This window comes from Rhinolophus hipposideros (genome assembly GCF_964194185.1).
Source record: "Rhinolophus hipposideros genome assembly, chromosome: 10".
NCBI lineage: Eukaryota > Metazoa > Chordata > Mammalia > Chiroptera > Rhinolophidae > Rhinolophus > Rhinolophus hipposideros.
The window spans coordinates 1355960-1372354 of NC_138056.1; the positions used below are offsets into that span (position 1 = coordinate 1355960).

Below are 16395 nucleotides of genomic sequence, written 5' to 3' on the forward strand. Positions count from 1 at the left end.
GGCAGGGGGCCCCTGTCCATGTGGGAGAGGCTGGGGGAGCAGCTGTCCCCATCTGTCAGCCTGCCCCCTTCCTTCCAGCGGCTCATCAAAGACCTTTGACCCCAGGCTGGTGGGGGAGCTAAAAACCAGCCCGAGAGGCCCCCACTGCCGGCAGGGTGAACAGAGGCACAAGGCGTGATGAGCTCACAGGCTGGGGGCTCTTCTGAGCCAAAGGCTGGGATCCCCTAGCCACCTCTTGCACCAGCTCCATCTTGCCTCTTGCCCTTGGCCTCTGGGGGCCCAGTCCCTCGGTTTGGGCCCTCAGTGGGGAGGGGCTGAGCCTGCTGTCTGGTGGGTCTGGCCCCTGGGAAGCCTCTGGAGTAGCAGCTGTCCCTGCCGCTGCGGTTCGCCGGCCCCTGGGCTGAGCCCTCCATGATTGATGGCTGTACATAGTCACACCAGGGGGAAGAGCCGGAGAAGCCCAGCAGCTGCTGGAGGGGCTGAGGGGCCCGGGCGCCTCCCCGTCGTCCCCCACTCGGCCCTTCCCCCCGCCACCTACAGGGCTTTGCTGGCTCCTTCCGGCCTGGGATTTCAGGGCCTTCCCAAGGGAGGTGCCCCCTCTCCCCAAAGTGGACCAAACAGGGTTTTACGGCCTTGGGTAAACCGAATCCTCCCCAGCCCAGTCGAGGCATGGCGGGGTTGATGAGATTGCAGCTGCCTCTCAGCAGGTCCAAGTCAATTTGCAGCACCAAAGGAGCAGAAAGCCCTGCTGCCCACGCAGGGGGCCTATGATGCAAAGTGTCGCAGGACGCAGGGACACTGCAAAGGCAGCCATCCCCGGGGCGGCGCGTGGGAGAGACGGAGTGGGCCCCACTAGGCTGGCTGGTGGGGGTGTGGGCAGGGGTGCTGGGACCACCGGGCCTCCTGGAACATTGGGTCAGAAAGGGGGCAGATGGGGAGCTGGAAAGCGGGCCTTGATGGAGCCGTGCAACAAAGGGGGCCACGGGGGGGGGGCGCCAATCATATCTCCTCGACCCTTGGCTCCCATGTTTGCTCAGCCAACTTTGCAGACGAGACGCTCTGTGCAAAGAGACCCAAGATAACCCCCTGGTCATTGACTTCTGAGCGCCCCTCCTATGGCCTCACTCACCTCAACTCTGCCCACCCAGCCCCCAGCCCCCACTCTCCCCACACGGCTGCCTCCCCTCTCCCGGAAACTTGTCAGCATGCCTGTGGAATGTGGCACTGCCCCGGGGGTCCCACCACTTAGAGGAGGGGAACAGGCAGGTCTGCCACGGCTGCCTTCAGCCCTCTGTCCTCTACCTGTCCCCCCCATTCCCTACCCCAGTAGAATTGTTTAGGGGCTGAGAGCCCAGAAGGCTGGAGCTCCTGGCTCTTTGTCTGTCTGTCTGCCGTGTGCCCCACATACCCCAGGCGTGAGGGCTGGGCACACAGGAGGTCAGTGCCTCTCAGGCTGACCACTGCTTTCGGAGGAAAGCAGGGCAGGGAGATTCAAGGTGAGAAGATCATGAAGGCCCCCCCACCCCTGAGGGCACTGGGCCCACCAGGCAGGCAGAGGGGGCCCCCACCCAAGTCCTGCTCCTTGATCCACTCTCTCTGGAGCTCAAAGTGGGGTTCGCCTTGAGGGGCCTGTTTATGCTGCTTCTTCGGGGCAAGGGCAGTGGTGGGGGCCGGTTCCAGAAGGTCCACGGTCCCAGGCTCCCTTCCTGCCCGTCCTCACCCCCAGCCCTCCCAGAGCAGGCGTCATTGTGGAAATGCAAGCCACATGCCTCTGGTTCATTTACACTTAATTCAACACAATGAGCTTCCCGGGCCTTTGATGTCGGGACCTGCCGGCCTTTAGTGCTTTGTGGGCTGCGAAACAGGAAGCCGTGGGGTTTGGGGGCAGAGCCGGCGCCTCCTCCCCTCTGCACTGGCTGACAGGGACCCCGGGGCCAGTCCCCTCTGCGGGGGAAGGGAAGGCAATTGCCGAGGACAGGGGTTGGGTGGGGTCCTCTGCACCTCCCTGACTGGGGGCAAGGAGGGCGGATGAGCCCAGGTGGTCCCGGGAAATCGCTAAAGCAGGGTCCAGGCTGACTCCCTGACCCTCAGCTGGCCCCCTGATCAGCCCTATCATACAGAGGGCACTGGCTTTCACAGGGCGGGGATGAGCTCTAGGAAATCTCCTAGAGCAGGGGCCATGGAGCCAGCTGCCCCTCCAGGATCCACTGACCCAGCCTCTGCCTAACGTCCTGGGGGCCAGAGACACAGGACCCTCACTGGGGGTGGGATAGGCCTGGGAGCGTGTCAGCTGCCCCCCAAAAGCAGACCCTGCTGAGCCCCCCTGGAGGGCTTCCTAGAGGTGGGGGCTCCGAGGAAGATGAAGGAAGGTGAGGAAGGCTGGGGCTGGCTGTGGGCACAGCCGAGGGGGACACAGGCTGGGAGCCCAGCAGGAGCAGGAGCCGGAGCTGGAGCTGGGGCTGCCCTAGGGAGTGGCGCGTGCTGCGGGGAGGGAGCCTGTGTCCCAGAAGTTCAAAGCCTGGGTGACGGGTCCCAGGCCAAGATAAGCTGTCCCTGCCGGGGCTGTGGGGGTGTCAGCGCCCTGCTGGGGACACAGCAAGACTGGGAACACAGCCCAGAGCCAGGTTCCACGCTCCGACCACGTACAGCCCGAGTCCCGCAGGATGCCTTCCCCCAGCTCCGACCCCCAATCAGGGGCTGTGCAGGGTCTGGGGAGTGGACAGCTGTTTGCCTCTCCACATTCCAGACGCAGGGTCAAGCATTTCGGGGAAGCTGTTTTTCTTTAAAAATGTCACTTGAAAATAAACACTGTTGCTGGCGCTTCTCTGATTGCCCTGGGTCCCCAAAGAGGGAGGCGGGCAGCGTGGGGGTCTGCCTCTGACCTTCTGAGCAGGCCTCGCCCCGCCCACTGCAGCAGATGGCTGTAGAGGCTGGGCACCCCCATTGCCACCCAGAGCTGGGGAAATGGCCGTCTGGCCTGGTTATCGTGTCTGAGAGGTGGCCTTCCTTCTGCAGGTGACACTGTTCCCAGGGCCAGGCCAGCTGGGTCAGCATGCAGTGGCTGGGGGTGAATTGGGGGATCCCTGGCTGATTCCTCCCTGGCCAGTCTCTTGCCTGCCTGGGGCTCTGTTGGGGGGACTGAGGCCCCCTCCTCCTTCTACCCTGCTCTTTGCTTTGCAGCCAAGGTGGTGAGCTTCCCCCAGACCCCAAGACCAATGTCCAAGGCCCTGGAACCTGAAGACTCAGAGGTCTCCTGGGGGGTTGTGCAGCCGTGGGTCCTCCCACCCTTGTAGCTCCTGCTAGCGAACTTTCTTGTCTTGGAACAAAACCCAGGGGTCACCAGAGCCCAGGCCCCACGATGACCTCTAGGGACGCAACCTTCCCCCTGCCCGCAGGGTGGCTGCATCCGTAAATCCTGAAGGCAGCCCGAGCAAGGACCCAGGTCTGAATCTGGGGGGTGTCTAGACCCTAGCCAGCCTGAGGGCTCGAGGCTCTGACAGTGCCCTGAGAAGTTTCTGGAAGCACCCCTTCTCTTTCCTGGCAAGAAGGGGCAGGTGAAAGGAAGGGGGAGCTGGCTTGGGGGCGTATCCCCAGAGCCTGCACCAGGGCTCAGCAACCCCCGTGGAAGGTGCCTGGGGAACACATTCTGGGGGTGGGGGCCTCATGGCCTCCGGTGCTGTGCAGAGATAGGAAAACCATGCGCTTTGCGCTCAGTTCTGCCTGCCCGCACCCCAGCTCAGCAGGGACACCCCTGGCCTGTGCACAGAGCCTGGGAGCCTGGGTCCAAAGCTCAGTCCCGCCGAGAGGCAACCTGCAGACACTTGGGGGGCATTTGTCAGGGTGAGGGGTGTCCCAGAACTGCCGCGAGGGCCGGCACCCTCAGAGAAAAAGGGCCTTCCTGGGTTGGCATCTTGTGGGCAGCCGACCCTCATCCCCGTCATGGTAAAGACGGCGTTGGAGGTGAGTGCTGGCAGAAGGGGACCCCTCACAAGGTGGCCCTCAGGCTGAACAGAGTGTGGACGACTTGCAGTGGGGGAGGTCAGCCGAGGGGCTACCTGTTTACCCCCGAGCAGGTGCACTCCCCTTCACTGCACTTAGTGAGTGACCGGCCCCCTGGCCCCCACCCACCAGGGGCCCAGCTGCGGCCCTGTTTGAGCTCCAAGGTCAGTGTCCCAGACTTTGCCCGGGGTGGGGTGTTCCCAGAGCCCACGTGCACTGCACCCCTCCATCTGCGGGCTGGGGAGTGGGTGGGGGGGATGGGATAACAGACACCTGTCCTCCTCTACAAGCTTCCGCTTCCCAAGCCTTCACCTTCCAGAAAGTTCCTCCTATCTGCAGCTGCCCCACAGCCAGACCCTCACTCTCTAGGGCTGTCTTCTTGCTGGTGTGTGTCCCCCCGTGGAGGGTGGGCTATTCTGCCCTCGGGGACCTCTGGTCAACCCCACCCCCCAAGGGCACCCCTCAAAGACAAAGGGGTAGTAAAGACGTTGGGGCCTGAGTGGCTGCCTGGACCCACATCCTGGGTGGTCTCCAGAGTGGCTTCAGGAGCTCAGGGACACCCTCCACCTCTCGGTGACTGTTTTTTCATCTGCAGAATGGGGATATATAGGGAACTCCCACTGCCAGTTCAGGGGTGCTACCCTGAGCCCTGAGAGCCAGCATGTGGCCACGTGGCCCACTGTTACCTCTCGAGTGCTCCTATTACAGAGACCTGTCTCCCTGAGTCCTGAATTCTGTCACAACCAATATAACTCTGATGCAGGAGACCCCAAGGTCAGAGCACACCCCCTTTCCCCTTCCTGGCCGCTGGAGGCCAGAGAACCCTGAGTTTGACCTCTTGGGCCCTTTTGCAGAGGGTTTGCCCGAAGCCACTAGATAGCGCCTCTGCTCGGGGTGCCAAGAGTGGGCAGGGCTGGGTCAGCCCCTCCCGGGAAACCCCCCAGTCTGGAATGACCTGCAGTCAGTGGGGACAAGCCAGTGGCCACTCCTGAGGGGCTGGCTGAGGGCGACCATTGCTGAGGTCAGGCTGCCAGACCTATGCTGCTTGCTCCTCCTCCCCAGACAGTTGTCAGCTCAAGTGTTAAAACTTAAAGAAAGGGGACAAGTGTGTGTGTGGTTGCTGAGGGGTGAGGGGTGAGCAGCTGAGGGCAACAACACAACAGGTCACTCGTGGCCGGCCAGCAGGAGGGCAGGAGCAGGAGCTGAGTCTGGCGGGCAGAGCAGACGGTCAGCTGGAAGGGTGGCTTCCGGCCCTTCCCAGAGTCACTCACTCTTTCTGGGGTTTCCCCAACGCCCCGCTGCCGGTGTCATCTTCATCCTCAAACTTCCTCCAGTCATGGATTCCTGCAAAGTTCCTGGCGATGGGCAGCATTGTTGGGGGGGGCACTGACCGTGGGCCTCCTGCAGCTGCCCAGCCCCTCCCCACGGCTCCCTGTGCTTTTCCTGGCCTTTGGGGGGGCAGAGCTCACAGGTCAGGATGTACACTTGCCCCCCATCCCAGGATGTACACTTGGCCCCTCTGTAGGGCCTCTGTGCAGTTTGGGAAGTGACAGGCCCCTTGCTGGCTTAGGTGCGTGGGCTGCCTCCTCTGCTAGCAAGGAGAGGCTGGGTCTACGGGCCACCCCCTTTCTGAAACTCCCAGTAAGCACACACAAGGCTCCCCAGGAGGAGGCCGGGGCTCCCAGAGCTGACTTGCGGGTACATGCCTGTGTCCCCCAAGACCAGGCCAGAGAAGGGGCCCCTAGGGCAGTACAGGAAGCGGGGACAGGGGACCACGGATTCAAGGGGGTGCATGGAGGGGAGCTGGGCAGGGGAGCCGGAGCCACAGGGGCCTCAGCCAGAGGGAGTGCACGTCTGGAGCTGCGTTCCTGGGTGACAGCTCAGTGATGGATGGCAGGGAGCGGAGATGCCTGGGGCCGTGCTGACCTGTGGGCTCACCCTGTACTGGGTGGGCAGCCAGTCCCTCCGGCTGCCCTCAACCTACCCGGCCCCTGGCTCCCCAGCCAGGGCTGAGCATGACGCCCAGCCTGCTGTTTGGTGGGGTCCCCGCTGGGAACGGGGGAGTTGGGGTAGCTCTCCCACCTCCCACTGCCCACAGAGCCTGGGGTGGGCAGGGTGGGGTCAGTTTCCAGGCCGAGGCCTTCTTGCTGCTCAGAAAGGCTCAAAGGCCCGCAGAGACAGTGGGGCTGGGCCGTCTGAAATTCCATCTGAGATTCCATTTCCTCCAGACCCTGCCTGCCTGTCCTCCCACCCAGCCCCGGCGGTGCCTCCTCCCTTCTCCCCACAGCATTTACGGTGACAGGAGAGAATGTCAGCCCTCCCCCTATTGTCTGCATCTCTGTCTCAGGCTGGCAGCCCTTTGGGCAGGGGCCGTGCCCACCGAATCTCAGGGCCCATGAAATTCAGCCGTAATTAGGTTACAAGTGGGAGGCTAATCCCCTGAGACCCACTTGGGCCACCTGCGGGGAAGGGGGGTCTTGGGAGCGGATGGGGCGACTGTCTCACGTGGGGGGGGTTCTAAGCCGCGTCCCGCCACTGCCCCGGGGTGGTGGGGCACCCAGTGAGGGGGGCCGCATTGTGCAACTGTCCCCCTGTGCTCTGTGCAGACAGAGCAGCCTGGGAGGGGAGCCTGAAGCAGCGGCCTAGCCTTGACCCCAGGCCGCCCCCGGCCCCCCCTGGCTCTGTTCCCACTGGGAAAACAGCCGCTTTAACTCGGCCGCCTCCCGCTCTGCAAACAGCCACGTGTCCCTTGGGGGCTGCTCCTGGCACACATGCCCTCTGCCCCATGTCCCAGGGTGAGGTCGTTCACCCTCAGACGGGGGCCCGGGGGCAGGGGAGGGGTATCAGAGCAAAGTAGACAAACCCAGGCTGCAGCTCTGACAAACAGGGGACCACCCTGGGGCCTGAAACGGGATGAAGGGATGGCGGGGGTTGGGGTCTGAGGCTTGGGCATGGGTCATCCCCAACAGGGCTGTGTGAAAGAAGGAGACACAGCAGAAAGGCAGGGGGAGGCAGGCAGTTAAGGGGCGTTTGGCCTGGCGTGGTGGTGACAGACAGCAGGGACCCTCATGGAGGCCCAGGAAGCTCTGTCCCCTCCTTCATCGCCTCCCTCCCTTTATGACAGAGGTCGATGAGATAACAATGGAAAACAGAGGGAAGGGCAGCGGACCCTCTTCTTCCCCTCAGCACCCCACCCATAGCCGTACGTGGGGTTTCGGGCCCATCCCAGACCCACTGTGTCTCAGGGTATTCTAAGGGGTTCCATCACCCTAGGGGACAGGTCCCAGGAGGGGCGACCCCACCCCCACCCCCAGACCCTCCTGCCCAGGTTTGCTTTGCCATTCCAGCCCGACTCAGCCCAGGTGGGCCCCAGAAACCTCCCAAAACGTGGCATGCCCTCCAGTGGCAGACACTTCACAGCGTACCCCCACAGGCTGGGTGTGCAGGGAGCAGTCCCCCCAGCTGTCTTAGATGCCAGTGGGGAGCACATGCTCCCTGTGCCTGACACCAGGTCACAGCTCTTGGCCTCCCCGGGGTCTCTAGAGCTTGGCAGACATGGTGTCCTCTGTTGAGGAGGGGCCCCTCCTACGTCCCCATCACTGTAGGCATTCTGGGAAGCAAGGGTCTCAGGCCATGTCTTGCCCTGCTTCCATCCCCAAATTTCCACCACCCTCCTAGAGACAGGAGGCAGGCCAAGCCGCAGAGAGGAGGCCCCAGGACGCCTGGCAGGACCGTCCCTGCTCCCAACGGTGTCATCGTGGCTATTCTTCCTGTCCTCCCGTCTGACTAGTGGCCTTCGGTCCCAGGTTGGTCAGCCAGAGCTCGGGGGCAGGAAGTGGGGCATGCTTTCTAGCGTTTGGGAGGTCTGCAGAGGGCTGACCCATGTTTGGAGGGGCCCACTGGCGCCCCCTCCACAGTGGCTCCTCCTGAGACCCACTCCAGAGGTCACTCTGTACCCTCAAAGCCAAAGGCCTGTGTCCTAGGCCCTCTAAGCCTCCTCCAGAGGGAGGAAGAGGTGGAGGCCAGGCCCTTGAACCCACACTCTCCAGTGGGTTCACTGGGGACTCAAGGCGCGGCTAGAGCAGGACGCCATGGTGGGGCCTCCAGCCCAACCCCAGAACAGTGGGCCAGTGTGTGGGGCGCGGGGCGGGCGGCCCAGGCCTGTCGGTCCCGCTCCATAAACCCTGGCTGGGAAGCTGTCGACTACTTCGGTGTTGACACAGGGGTGATGTCACCGCCAACCAATGGGGGGGAGCCCATCGGGGGCTCCGTGTGTGCTTCTCTGCGTTCTGTGGGCCCCTCCACACACAAGGCGTGATCTGAAAGCCACCTGAATAAACCCAAGGGGCCCCTGCGTTCCCCCTGGGCCCCATGTTGGGCCTGTCCCACCCAACCCAAGTGCCTGCATGGGGGGGAGCAGCGGGGAGAGGAGGGGCGGGGAGGGAGGAGGCTGCATGCCTCGGGCCTGCACTCTCTGTGAGACACGTGGCCCCCAAAACCCTGACCCCCAGCACCCCTTCACCCCTTTCGCCACAGCTCCGCTTTCTGTGATCCTGGCCCCTCAAAGCCACACCCTGGGCTGTCACTTGGGAGGGTCTGTGCTCCCCTGCCTGGCCCTGTGCCCCTTTCTGTGCCCCCAGCCCTGCCCTGCAGCCCTGCCCAGGCCCACTGCTCCCAGCCCTCCAGTGGCCTACGTCCTGCCAGACACCCCAAGACAGCTGTGTGCCCCGAGTCCTGGTCTCCATTGTGCTGGTGGCCCACGTGTGTTGCAGCTCCCCCTCACCCTCGTTCCTCTCCCCCTTCTTCAATCAGAAAGCCCCAGCCCCGGAATGGTCTTCCCATCCCAGCCCTCCTTCCTCCCTCCTCCCACCCTCTGGGCTGCATACCAGACCCACAGGCTCCAAACTGCCGGCGTGTCACCCCCACCCTCCAAAACCCTGGGGGCCTCTCTTCCCCCTGTGCAGGGAGAGCCTGTTGTCCAGCTTCTGCCTAATCAGCCACACCCTCCTTGTCTGGCTGCAGCTCCAGCTCCAGGGGCTCCCACCAAGAACCTTCCTTCCAGGCAGATGGGTTTCTGCAAAGCGTGGGAACCCACGGCTTGCCTCCCCCACGGCCCTGGGGGTCTGCACGCTGCCCCTGCCCCCTTCTCAGCTCTGTGCGCACAGCTGCCTCCCTGCCCCAGCAGTGTGGGGCCTGGCACGTGGAGCGGGTGGAAGCTTTGGGTGGAAGCAGGGACAAGGGCCCCTGTGCTTGGCGCCCTTGTTTGTTTACTGGTCCAGCCCCAGGTCCTCACGGCTCCCCGTGGACCCGGGCTACCCGCCTGTGTCCGGCCAGGTGTTCGGTGATGGAGCTTGGGCCCCCAGAGGACAAGGAGCTCAGTGTCTGCTTTATGCAAGCACGGTGCTGACAAGGAACAGAATATCCACAGTGACCGCTTCCAGGAAACGGCTGGGGAGGGGGGCGCAGGGGAGCAGGCCCCTTCCCTTCCCAGCAAGCCGGCCTGCAGGTGGGCTTCCAGGAAGGGGCCCCGGCTGGCTCCCCTCAGCTCTGGAAAAGGGCCAACCATGTCACCAGGTGCAGGCTGGGGAGAGGTGCAGACAAGGCAGGGAAGGAGGGAGGGGGCAGCCTGGGCTGGAGCCCAGTGTGGTCACGACGGCTTTAGGGGAGGCCAAAACTGGCCATGCCTTTTCTAGAACCTTCTGTTTCCCCTTTTGGGAGCCATGCAATCTCTGTTGAGGCCCTTGGCTCTCTGGGGCTTGTCAGAGGACTGTGCAAACAAGAGGCAGGAAGAGACCGGCCTGAGCCCAGGTCAGGCGCTGACCAGCGGCTATGGCTCCTGGCCCCATGTTGGTGATGGCCACGTGGGCCCCCAGGCTGGACCCACTGCCCTCTTCGCTCCACGCTGAGATGACACCTCCAGCTCTGGGGGGAGGGAAGCTGTTCCCCGGAGCCTGGGGTGGGGAGAGGGCCCAGCCGGTTTTGTTTGAGGCTTCCCAGGGCATGTTGTAGTCAGACCCCAAACCTCCCATTTAAGGGATTTCATTTCCTTTGTATTGTTGGGAGCCTTTCTGTCCCCATTCAGTGGTGTAACAAGTGTCCTGACCCCACCCTGCCCCCCCCCACCCCACCCCCCGCTGTCCATAATCCCAGCCTGAAAGTGGGCTCCTGGGTTATTAAATCCAGGCTGAGACAGAGCCCACACAAAGGCACAAGACACACACAGCCAGGCTCAGATGTCCAGCCTCCGGGGGACACTGGCTCCCACATGGGTCGGGTCCATGAAAACGCCAGCAGGCCACACAGAGCGCCCCCAAACAGGACAGGACCCACAGGCACGCCTTCTGCACGGACATGGCTAGAGACCCCCGAAGACACACCCTTGCTCACAGCCACAGCTATAACTGTGGACCCACACCCTCCAGGACAGGGACGTTTGGGGCTGACTGCACTCGTCCCTAGCACACAGCTTGACGGCTGACCTGCTGCACACAGGCCTTCGGGACCCTGCTAAGAGGTGCCCACACCGGGACACACACACATGAAGTCCTGTTTTCTGTAGCCCAGACGAGTAGCCTGCTCAGCCTCACCCTCCACAGAAGCATGGCTGCTGGTGGTGGTGGTGGTGGGGGGGGGGTGTTCCAGGAATGCCGACATGGCATTTTTGTGCTGGGTGCCTAGCGGGGTGGAGGACACAGCCAGAGGCCTGGACGCTGTCCCTGCTCTCACCAATATTGGAAATACCTTCCCCTGGACTTCCCCTGTACGTTTGCTGCCGGGCCCCCTGCTCCTGCCCCCACCCCCCCGGGCTGGGGTTTGGGAATGAAATTCAAGCCCCTGTTTGCTCCGTGACACTTAACTCAGTGCAGGGGCATTTTGAAAGTGCCTTTGGGTGGCGGGGGCGCCAGGAGCCTGTCTAACAACCCTCTCTAAGCCCCTTTTCTAAAAAGCAGGAAATCGGGTTGGGCCAAAGGTAAACACATTCCAACCTGGCGGTCCCCAGCTCCAAGGAGGGCTCTGTGGGGCAGGGCGGGCTGCTGCCGCTGTTTTCCCAGCCCTGGGTGAGGCTCGGGGCTCGGGGTTCACAACCTGTTTGCAGAGCCAGGCCTTGGCCTGTGGCTTCTTGCCCCCACCTGCTCCCAGCCCCACAGGCCCCCACATCTCTCCCTGGGCCCCCAAGGCACCCAGGTCCCCTCCTGGTTGCAGTGCCAGGAAACCGTCCTAAGCAGAAAAAACACCCTGTGTAGATCCTGCCCTATGCATGCAAAGCGGGAGACCTGGGGGCACAGTGGGGGCCTCAGCATTCTCTCCGGTGGGTGTGGGAGCAGCAGCCCCACCCTCCCACATTCCAAACCAGAAACGGGCCTCAGGGCTCCCAGGTGCGAGTGTGGGTGGGACTTGTGCCCCCAGTGACCAGGAGAGGGCCACAGCACCCCGAGGAACCGGCCCCAAGGATAGCAGAACCCCGAGGGGTGCCCACCCTGTCCTGGGGGACCCACTGCCCATGGGAGTGGGCAGTCCCTGTGCTCCCCAGAAGAGGATTCCAGGGTACTCCTCTCCCTGCTGTCTCCCCACGTGCCAGGCCTCCCTCAATGGTGCTGGTGTGGGCACCACACCACCACCCAGCCGGGCAGTCCAGCTTTCATCTCCGAGGCCCAGCTCTGCAAAGCTCTAGCAGAGACGGATGTTTATAATAAAGGCCGTTTACAGTCCTTACTCTTGACATCTAATGGATGGGTTCCTTCATCCCCCCGCAAAGCCCACTTGGGTGAGTGGCCCCGGCCGGTGGCTGGGAGACAGATGCGGCCTTACCCAGGGGCACTGCCTGGCGCCTGCGACAGCCTCCAGGGGATGGTGGGAGACTCTGAGGGAGCCAGCAGCCAGGCCTTCAAGAAAAGCCTTTGCCCAAATGTGCACTGTGGTGACCCCCCGCCCGCGGGGATTGTAGCACCGGATGTCCCATGTCCCCCGTATTACGGGCAGGAGGGGCGGAGGGGCTCTGAGGGGAGCCTGGACACATGGGAGCAGTGGGGACTCCATGGGAGGTAAGCTGGGGTGCCTTTCTCAGGCCTTTGCTATCTGGTCTTTATCTGGGGCTGAGGCATTTCCTGACTCTGAGCACAGGGAGGGGCCGAGGACCCCAGGCTCATTTCCAACAGCTGCTCCCTCATGTTCCAGCCTCTGCCTCATCAGGGGCCCAGGGGCTGGGAGGCCCCGGGGCTGGGAGGCAGAGCGGTGCCGCCCGCCTGGGGATCCCAGCCCAACTGCTGTCTTGTATGGGGACGCCAAGCACGGACCCAGGCCCAGGAACAAACCCAAGGCTGACGCCAGCAGGGCTGGGTCCTGGGGCTTCAGTGGCAAGACCCCAAGACCTTTCATCTTCCTCACCACCCCATCTAGTTTCCTCCCAAATCCTTGACTGTTTCATTTTCTCATTCCCCCACCTCAACTCTTGACGTGTCACCATCCCCCCCTCCTCCCTCATTCCTTTTTACCCTCCTCACCCCCCTTCATCTCTGTCACCTGACCGTTGAGAAGCTCGCCCCCACCCTGGCCCCAGCCCTGTCCCCCAGCTGAGCAGACCCTCATGTCTGTTGCCCCCCCGTACCCCCAGTTTTCACCACATCAGGGTGGGAGCAGGGAGAGACAACTCTGTGTGTCCTTGAGCCCAAGGCTCACTGGACTGCTGAGCAGCCGCAGGCTTGGTGATGAGTGGCTGGGCCAGGGGCTTCCCAGGGGCATGGCCGTCCTGGCCCCGAGTACACTGCTCCCTGTGTCCCCCACATGTCAAGCCCACTCCCCTAGTGTGAGTCTTCAGCCAAATGCCCCAGACCAGGCCTCTGGGATCTGGGGCTCAGGGAGGTATTTTGTATGGCAGTGTCCAGCTTAGAGAGACTTTGGTGGTACCTGACCTCTCTCATGGCTGAGAACTCCCTTTGCCACCCCAGCCCCACCGCTTCCTGTAGGGACTCCCTGGTGCCACAGCCTCCCTCCCCAGTGTCCATGCCCCCTGGGCCATACATAGGTCCCTCCCATGTCACTTCCATTGCCCACCCCAGCCTATGACCCCCCTGCAGTCCCCCTGTCCTCCTGCCCCATGCCCGTTTCCCTCAGCCAAAGACGCACCCCCCAGGAAAATCTCTGAGACCAAGTGCTGTAACTGTGTTTATTGATGTGTCCAGGGCGTCTGGTGAAGCCCTGGTGAGGAGGGGCACAGGCGAGATTGACGTACAATGGAATGCTTGAAGGCTGTTTCTGATGTTTACAGCTTCCAGACTAGGTGAGGGGGGGGCAGGGCCCCACACACTCGGACCGCACCCAGTCACCCCCAGACAGAGATGGGTGGTGGGGGCACGGGTGCAGCACAGGCCACAGGCGGCCAGGCACACTCAGCAGTGCTCTCGCACTCCTGCTCAGAGACTCAGGCCGTCCAGGACTCCAAACCAGTGCAAACGACTTATAGTGCAAATTGAGTTCAGGAGGGACGGGGGACAGAACCATGGAGGGCTTGTGTCTCCTGAGCAAAGAAGGAAGAAAAGAAAGAAGAGAAAAGACAGAGAAAAGGCTGAAGAGAAGAAGGAGGGGAGGGGGCGTGGTGGTGGGGGGGCGCGGCTGGCGGTGGTCTCCAGTCCACAACTGGGGTGGTGGCAAAGATGGTATGGCCGGCAGGGGTGGGATTCCCGCAGGGGCTGCTCTCAGCGGTGTCAGGCCGATGGGTCTCGTTCCTTTGCTTAACCTGGAGATAGCAGATAGGACAGGACCTGTGGGTGGGGGCAAGGTGGGCGAGTGGGCGGGCAGGAATCTTCCGGAAGGGTGCCGCACTCACCTTCCAGAGCCGATTCCTGAGTCAAGTGGTGTAGTGGTTCCGATGCAGCATTTTCTTGAGTCAGAGCTAGGAGGACTTGAACAAGTCCGGGTTCCAAGGCCCAGGCATGAGCTGGGTAGCACCATTTCTGCGGGTAGGGGGCGCGTGAACGCTGGCGCCTGGGCCCCGTGCCAACCCCAGCTCCCATGTGTGGTGGGGGTTTCTCACCTTGTCATCTTGAGGGTTCTAGAGGTCCAGAGAGCAGCAGTAGTGCATTGGCTCCTTCCAGAAGTAAAGGGACAGAGACCTGCTGGTGTTCTGCTCCCCGAGGTACCAGCCAAGAATATTCTACGGGAGAGAAGACTGGTCATGAGTGAGGTGATGCCGGTCAGTTGGCCTGAGGGGCCGTGCCCTGTCCCTGCACTTACCAGGAAGGCCAGACGGCGTCACATCTGTCCTCACCGTCACACCAGACCATGTCATGTCCCTCTCAGCACCTCCTGGCGTCCGGCCTTCGGTGGCTGGCGTGCACGTCCACCCCCACTGGAGACCTGACTGGGGAGAACGGAGAAGGCCCTGGTTGAGTGGGCAGAGGCTGCGGGTGGGGATCAGGTGGGCCAGTGGTCAGGACACTCACCTGGTCTCCAATCCGAGCACAGAGGCACCGATCCCCGCTCCGTCACCGCCCGCACAGGCCCGCCTTGGCCAGGGCTCTGGAGGCCAGTGCCACACCTCGCTCGTGCCGGCTGCGCTCCTCACCCCTGCTTGCGCCCTGAACTCCCTCCCCCCGTGCTCATTCACTCTGCCCTGCCTGCCTCGCCTAGTCTGGTCTCGCCAATGCCCTTGACTCCCCTGGATGCTGTCCTGCCTACCATGTCAGTCCCAGGGGCCGTGCGGTAAAGGCACGTAGTGTCACCAGGGACACTGCGGGCCTTCTCCGCGCCAGCCTCTGGGCCACAGTGCCACGTGGGCCTGGCGCCTCCACAGGCTGGGCCCGCCGCAGCCTCCTTGCTGCAGAAATCTTGGAGCCCAGTACCTGTGGCCGCCGCTCCGCTCCCTCCAGGTGTTGTCCTACTGCGGGCTGCCCTGAACACTGCACCTTCGTTCCCGCTCTCCTGCCTTCAATGCTCCCGCACGGGCCTGGGAGGCCCGGCTGGAGCTGCTCCTATACCTGCTACTAAATGAATTGCAGTGGGTGGGATGTGTAGCGGCTGGGGACCCTGCTGTGTCCTGTGTCCCCCTCTCATCCTGTCTGACCTGGGCCTGGAATGCCCCCCGCATGTGATGGATCTCTGCGGCCACCTGTCCCCTCCCTCACTGGCAGCCCTGCCTTATCTCCCACCCTGCTCTCCTGAAATGCTCTTTCCACCTGGGACGAGCCCCTGGCCCCCCAGCCTGCCCAGTCTCAGCTCCCCCTGAGACGATGTCACCTGTGCTTCCTGTCCTGCCTTCATCCTGCCGCTCTGCCGGGAGCTCAGTCCCTTCTCCTCGCCGGTCCTTGCTTCCCTTAACCTCCTTCTTGCAGAAGGAGATCGAAGCAAGTTCCTGGAGGGGAAGGGGACTCACCTGGCCCGGCAGACCGTTCTCTTCACCTGCCCGTGGCTGCCAGCTACTCCTCCACTGCCCCAGGCCCAGGCCGAACCCTTCTCCAGCTCCCCTTGTCCACCAGCCGCCACGTCCTGAAACCAAAATTGACCGGGATGAATGTCTGGCTCCCCCTTCTTTCCTCTGCACCCCTAGCTCGGGCCCGTCACACTCCACGCTGATGTTGCCCTGTCTCCAGGAAGCCCAGGAGCCCACACCACACTCCCACCACGCTCCCAGGCACCCGCCAGCCCTGCCCCAGCCAGTCCCTCAACCCTTTGCCACTCCTGCCAGACTCCAGATTTCCAAGGTGATCCTTGGCCCATGCAAGCTTCCCTGAACCCCTGTTCCCCATCTTCCCCTGGTTTCCCCAGCACCCCAGCTTCCCTGGTTACCCCTCGGCTCCCCCGCTTCCCCAGTTTCCCCCGGGCACCCCCATCCCACCCCCACCCCCACCCTCGCCCTGTTTCCCGGCCCTAGCCCGGGCTTTTTCTAACTGGGGTGGCCCCGCCCAGAATTCCCGCCCCTGCTGTGCCAGCCAATCAGAGCAGGGACCGTACTTGGGGCCACCGCCAGGACCACCTCCGACTGGGATGGTCCAGTGCACGTTCCTCACCCGATCTGGAATTCTCCAAAGACAGCCTTTCCCCGCACCCCTCCTTTGGCAGCCTGTAACAGGGCCTGGCATTGTCCCCAAATGTCACCCCCTCTCCGGTTGAAACAGTGGGGTTCCCTCAGAGCAGACCACATGTGCTGCTCCCCACTGGCCCAGACTAGGTGCTCACCGTGCCCACGGACGGGATTCCCGACTGGGCCGGGGGACTCGGCAGCACTCAGAGCCACCTCTGCCACCTCTGTGGCTGAGACCACATGTTCACCCAGGATCCGAGGAAGCAGTCACGTGGGGTGTGTGGGTTGGGGTCAGAAATCAGGTTGGGCAGTAGGAAGCACGGTGAGGGGTGCTAGGAGGGCAGCCGATTCCCAGCTCAAGTGCCGTTTAGGTGAAGGTG

At 63.0% G+C, this 16395-nt stretch overlaps 1 long non-coding RNA gene across 1 annotated transcript; it reads right to left on the bottom strand.

Moving 5' to 3' along the window:
- Positions 1-13149: 13149 nt before the first annotated feature.
- On the bottom strand, positions 13150-15850 carry LOC308504097. Its single transcript, XR_013994314.1, has 5 exons — positions 14439-15850; positions 14230-14356; positions 14030-14149; positions 13823-13949; positions 13150-13732 (listed from the first exon to the last, which is right to left on the bottom strand). It is a non-coding gene; the product is annotated as an uncharacterized lncRNA (long non-coding RNA).
- Between the last annotated feature and the right edge of the window lie 545 nt (positions 15851-16395).